We start from the raw sequence: 6,000 nt of genomic DNA on the forward strand, positions 1-6,000 counted from the left end.
GTGTTGTGGGAGCGTGTCTGTGTGTGTATATGTGTGTGTTGTGAGAGCGTGTTTGTGTGTGTGTTGTGGGAGCGTGTTTGTGTGTGTGTTGTGAGAGCGTGTTTGTGTGTATGTGTGTGTATATGTGTGTGTTGTGAGAGCGTGTGTGTGTTGTGGGAGCGTGTCTGTGTGTGTATATGTGTGTGTTGTGAGAGCGTGTGTGTGTTGTGGGAGCGTGTCTGTGTGTGTATATGTGTGTGTTGTGAGAGCGTGTGTGTGTTGTGGGAGCGTGTCTGTGTGTGTATATGTGTGTGTTGTGAGAGCGTGTGTGTGTTGTGGGAGCGTGTCTGTGTGTGTGTGTGTTGTGAGAGCGTGTGTGTGTTGTGAGAGCGTGTCTGTGTGTGTGTGAGAGTGTCTGTGTGTGTGTGTTGGGGGGTGAGTATCTGTTGATGTGCGTGTGTGTGGGTGTGTTGGGGGGTGAGTATCTGTCGATGCGTGTGTGTGTGTGTGTGTGTGTGTGTTGGGGGAGTGAGTATCTGTTGATGTGCGTGTGTGAGTCTGTGTGTGTGTGTCTGTCGATGTGTGTGTGTGAGAGTCTGTGTGTGTGTCTGTCGATGTGTGTGTCTGTGTGTCTGTCGATGTGTGAGTCTGTGTCTGTCGATGTGTGTGTGTGAGAGTCTGTGTGTGTGTGTCTGTCGATGTGTGTGTGTGAGAGTCTGTGTGTGTGTCTGTCGATGTGTGTGTCTGTGTGTCTGTCGATGTGTGAGTCTGTGTGTGTGTGTGAGAGTGTCTGTCGATGCGTGTGTGTGTGTGTGTGTTGGGGGAGTGAGTATCTGTTGATGTGCGTGTGTGAGTCTGTGTGTGTGTGTCTGTCGATGTGTGTGTGTGAGAGTCTGTGTGTGTGTCTGTCGATGTGTGTGTCTGTGTGTCTGTCGATGTGTGAGTCTGTGTGTGTGTCTGTCGATGTGTGAGTCTGTGTGAGTGTGAGAGTGTCTGTCGATGCGTGTGTGTGTGTGTGTGTTGGGGGAGTGAGTATCTGTTGATGTGCGTGTGTGAGTCTGTGTGTGTGTGTCTGTCTATGTGTGTGTGTGAGAGTCTGTGTGTGTGTCTGTCGATGTGTGTGTCTGTGTGTCTGTCGATGTGTGAGTCTGTGTCTGTCGATGTGTGTGTGTGAGAGTCTGTGTGTGTGTCTGTCGATGTGTGAGTCTGTGTCTGTCGATGTGTGTGTGTGAGAGTCTGTGTGTGTGTCTGTCGATGTGTGTGTCTGTGTCTGTCGATGTGAGAGTCTGTGTGTGTGTCTGTCGATGTGTAAGTCTGTGTGTGTGCCTGTCGATGTGAGAGTCTGTGTGTGTGTCTGTCGATGTGAGAGTCTGTGTGTGTGTCTGTCGATGTGTGTGTCTGTGTCTGTCGATGTGAGAGTCTGTGTGTGTGTCTGTCGATGTGAGAGTCTGTGTGTGTGTCTGTCGATGTGAGAGTCTGTGTGTGTGTCTGTCGATGTGTGTGTCTGTGTCTGTCGATGTGTGAGTCTGTGTGTGTGTGTGTGTGTGTGTGTGTGTGTTTAATTAGCCCTCTTTAATGAGGGTCCCGTGTATGTAATGCGATCATTATTCATGTCAACACGCATCTATTGTCTCACACACAACGACAATGTGTGTGTGATGGGTAGGTTTAGGGGGAGTGTGTGTGTGTGTGTGTGTGTGTGTGTGATGGGTAGGTTTAGGGGCAGTGTGTGTGTGTGTGTGTGTGTGTGATGGGTAGGTTTAGGGGCAGTGTATGTGTGTGTGTGTGTGTGTGTGTGTGTGTGTGTGTGTGTGTGCGTGTGTGTGTGTGTGTGATGGGTAGGTTTAGGGGCAGTGTGTGTGTGAGATGAGTAGGTTTAGGGGCAGTGTGTGTGTGTGTGTGATGAGTAGGTTTAGGGGCAGTGTGTGTGTATGTGTGATGGGTAGGTTTAGGGGCAGTGTGTGTGTGTGTGTGTGTGTGTGTGATGGGTAGGTTTAGGGGCAGTGTGTGTGTGTGTGTGTGTGTGTGTGTGTGTGTGTGTGTGTATGTGTGATGGGTAGGTTTAGGGGCAGTGTGTGTGTGAGATGAGTAGGTTTAGGGGCAGTGTGTGTGTGTGTGTGATGAGTAGGTTTAGGGGCAGTGTGTGTGTGATGAGTAGGTTTAGGGGCAGTGTGTGTGTGATGAGTAGGTTTAGGGGCAGTGTGTGTGTGATGAGTAGGTTTAGGGGCAGTGTGTGTGTGATGAGTAGGTTTAGGGGCAGTGTGTGTGTGTGTGTGATGAGTAGGTTTAGGGGCAGTGTGTGTGTGATGAGTAGGTTTAGGGGCAGTGTGTGTGTGATGAGTAGGTTTAGGGGCAGTGTGTGTGTGATGAGTAGGTTTAGGGGCAGTGTGTGTGTATGTGTGATGGGTAGGTTTAGGGGCAGTGTGTGTGTGAGATGAGTAGGTTTAGGGGCAGTGTGTGTGTGTGTGTGTGTGTGTGTGTGTGTGTGATGGGTAGGTTTAGGGGCAGTGTGTGTGTGTGTGTGTGTGTGTGTGATGGGTAGGTTTAGGGGCAGTGTGTGTGTGTGTGAGATGAGTAGGTTTAGGGGCAGTGTGTGTGTGAGATGAGTAGGTTTAGGGGCAGTGTGTGTGTGAGATGAGTAGGTTTAGGGGCAGTGTGTGTGTGAGATGAGTAGGTTTAGGGGCAGTGTGTGTGTGAGATGAGTAGGTTTAGGGGCAGTGTGTGTGTGTGTGTGTGTGTGTGTGTGTGTGTGTGTGTGTGAGATGAGTAGGTTTAGGGGCAGTGTGTGTGTGATGAGTAGGTTTAGGGGCAGTGTGTGTGTGATGAGTAGGTTTAGGGGCAGTGTGTGTGTGATGGGTAGGTTTAGGGGCAGTGTGTGTGTGAGATGAGTAGGTTTAGGGGCAGTGTGTGTGTGATGAGTAGGTTTAGGGGCAGTGTGTGTGTGAGATGAGTAGGTTTAGGGGCAGTGTGTGTGTGTGAGATGGGTAGGTTTAGGGGCAGTGTGTGTGTGTGTGTGTGAGATGAGTAGGTTTAGGGGCAGTGTGTGTGTGATGAGTAGGTTTAGGGGCAGTGTGTGTGTGTGTGTGTGAGATGAGTAGGTTTAGGGGCAGTGTGTGTGTGTGTGATGAGTAGGTTTAGGGGCAGTGTGTGTGTGATGAGTAGGTTTAGGGGCAGTGTGTGTGTGAGATGAGTAGGTTTAGGGGCAGTGTGTGTGTGTGTGTGATGGGTAGGTTTAGGGGCAGTGTGTGTGTGAGATGAGTAGGTTTAGGGGCAGTGTGTGTGTGATGAGTAGGTTTAGGGGCAGTGTGTGTGTGAGATGAGTAGGTTTAGGGGCAGTGTGTGTGTGAGATGAGTAGGTTTAGGGGCAGTGTGTGTGTGTGATGAGTAGGTTTAGGGGCAGTGTGTGTGTGAGATGAGTAGGTTTAGGGGCAGTGTGTGTGTGTGTGTGATGGGTAGGTTTAGGGGCAGTGTGTGTGTGAGATGAGTAGGTTTAGGGGCAGTGTGTGTGTGATGAGTAGGTTTAGGGGCAGTGTGTGTGTGAGATGAGTAGGTTTAGGGGCAGTGTGTGTGTGAGATGAGTAGGTTTAGGGGCAGTGTGTGTGTGAGATGAGTAGGTTTAGGGGCAGTGTGTGTGTGTGTGTGTGTGTGTGAGATGAGTAGGTTTAGGGGCAGTGTGTGTGTGAGATGAGTAGGTTTAGGGGCAGTGTGTGTGTGTGTATGTGTGACGGGTAGGTTTAGGGGCAGTGTGTGTGTGTGTGTGTGTGTGTGTGTGTGACGGGTAGGTTTAGGGGCAGTGTGTGTGTGTGTGTGTGTGTGTGTGAGATGAGTAGGTTTAGGGGCAGTGTGTGTGTGTGTGATGGGTAGGTTTAGGGGCAGTGTGTGTGTGTGTGAGATGAGTAGGTTTAGGGGCAGTGTGTGTGTGTGTGTGTGAGAGAGATGAGTAGGTTTAGGGGCAGTGTGTGTGTGTGAGAGATGGGTAGGTTTAGGGGCAGTGTGTGTGTGTGTGTGTTGGGTAGGTTTAGGGGCAGTGTGTGTGTGTGTGTGTGTGTGTGTGTGTGTGTGTGTGTGTGTTGGGTAGGTTTAGGGGCAGTGTGTGTGTGTGTGTTGGGTAGGTTTAGGGGCAGTGTGTGTGTCTGTCTGTATGTGTGTGTGTGTGTGTGTGTGTGTGTGTGATGGGTAGGTTTAGGGGCAGTGTGTGTGTCTGTGTGTCTGTCTGTATGTGTATGTGTGTGTGTGTGTGTGTCTGTCTGTATGTGTGTGTATTTGTGTGTTGGGTAGGTTTAGGGGCAGTCTGTGTGTGTGATGGGTAGATTAAGCAGCAGTGTGTGTGTGTGTGTGTGTGTGTGTGTGTGTTCCGTTGACCAAATATGCCTTGAGATGATCTAAATCAGTGTGTGTGTGTGTTTAGGGTTGAATCAGTGTGTGCTGATCATCTGTATGAAATAAAGCGCTTAATAAATAAAGGTGACGAGGTGTGTGTGTGTGTGTGTGTGTGTGTGTGTGTGTGTGTGTGTGTGTTCAGTTTCAGCAGTGCCTCTAGTTTAATTTGATATCTGTCGTTAGCTGAGATTTTTCGAGGCTGAAATAATAACAACAACAACAACAACGATGATGATGATGATGATGATGATGATGACGTTCAGGAGTTAGCAGTGACAGTGACACTACCACTGTGTGTGTGTGTGTGTGTGTGTGTGTGTGTGTTCATTAGCTGTGATGATCAGTCGTTATTAATGACAGGTCTATGGTTGTGTCGGAACACTCTAGAACCCAAACCCGGGCTCGCTCCTCTAGCACTGGTTCTCAGGGCACATTAGCATTAGCGCTTTAGCATGGCTCAGATTCGCGCAGAAACACCGAAAAAACGCGGCAATCCGCCGATTTATCAACGCGTCAGATGAGCGAGCGCGACACACATCGACGCGCGCATCGCGGGGAATAAAGGCGCTTCTGCTGCCGCGACGAACGGCTCACAGACTCACACACACACACAGCCGGACTGATGCTGAAACACACACTCACACACACACAGAGAGAGAGAGACCCAGCACAGATGTCTGATAACGCGATGTTTTTACCGGACAGGCCCGTCTGATGTCCCCGGGCTCGAGTCCCGCGCTCCCGCTGCTCCGCTGCTCCGACCCGCGGCTCCACCGCCTCACGGAACCGACCGGGCCTCGACGCTCCTCCGACACGAACGCGCTTTTCTTCTGGCGTTTTTCCCCCTTTTGTCTTTCTCACGTCAGGAAACGAACGAGAGGAGCTCGAGCGGTCCACGCGCTCCCGCCCCCCTCACGCGCGCACCGCATCCATCACGCACACGCGTCTGACGCGACAACGCTACAGAAATCACATCATCGCACTCGACGCGCCTCGAACATCTGCGCCGCCGTAGATTACTCACGAGAACCGGACAGGGGAGGAACTAACACTATTATTATTATTATTATTATTATTATTATTATTATTATTATTAAGAGTTTAAGATGGGGAGCGTGTGTTTGTTATACTAATATATCGTTCAGATTTCACTCACTTACACTATATGAGCGATTAATAATCAGAAGTCGCGTTCGTTAATTAATCGCCTCACGAACAAGAACAAATGTGGGCGGGGCCTGATTGTGTCAGTGGGGAATTGATTGGCTGGCTGTGGTTTTCTATTGGTGGATCTCATGTCAGTGCCAGGTGGCCCCGCCCCCATAGAAGAGATTAAGTAATTCTGATTAACATAATTTAGAATAAACACTACATATTCTCCGTGCTCGCTCTGATTGGCTGAACAAATGGCGCGTCCGCGTCGATCAAAGTAACCATTGGATTTATTATAAGGCGCGCGCATCCACTCAACAATAACGCGCACTGCCGTTCCTGTGGAGACGCGCAGCTATTTCCATCACGGTTGCCATAGCAACTGAATCACAGCGGCCTAGTGTGGCTCTTTTATCGGCAATCACACACACACACACACACACACACACACACACACACACACACACACACACACACCAGAACCCCAGT

General features: G+C 50.0%; 1 protein-coding gene across 4 annotated transcripts in view; it reads right to left on the reverse strand.

Moving 5' to 3' along the window:
- The window catches only part of tcf20 (transcription factor 20), a 31,072-nt gene extending 25,688 nt beyond the window's left edge, over positions 1–5,384 (reverse strand). For all 4 annotated transcript variants that reach the window (XR_010907812.1, XR_010907811.1, XR_010907809.1 and 1 more), the window contains exon 1: positions 5,058–5,384. The gene's annotated coding sequence lies outside the window, so the exon portion shown is untranslated. The remainder of the gene's footprint in view (positions 1–5,057) is intronic.
- Positions 5,385–6,000: the final 616 nt, after the last annotated feature.

Source organism: Pseudorasbora parva, chromosome 2 (genome assembly GCF_024679245.1).
Source record: "Pseudorasbora parva isolate DD20220531a chromosome 2, ASM2467924v1, whole genome shotgun sequence".
NCBI classification, from domain to species: domain Eukaryota; kingdom Metazoa; phylum Chordata; class Actinopteri; order Cypriniformes; family Gobionidae; genus Pseudorasbora; species Pseudorasbora parva.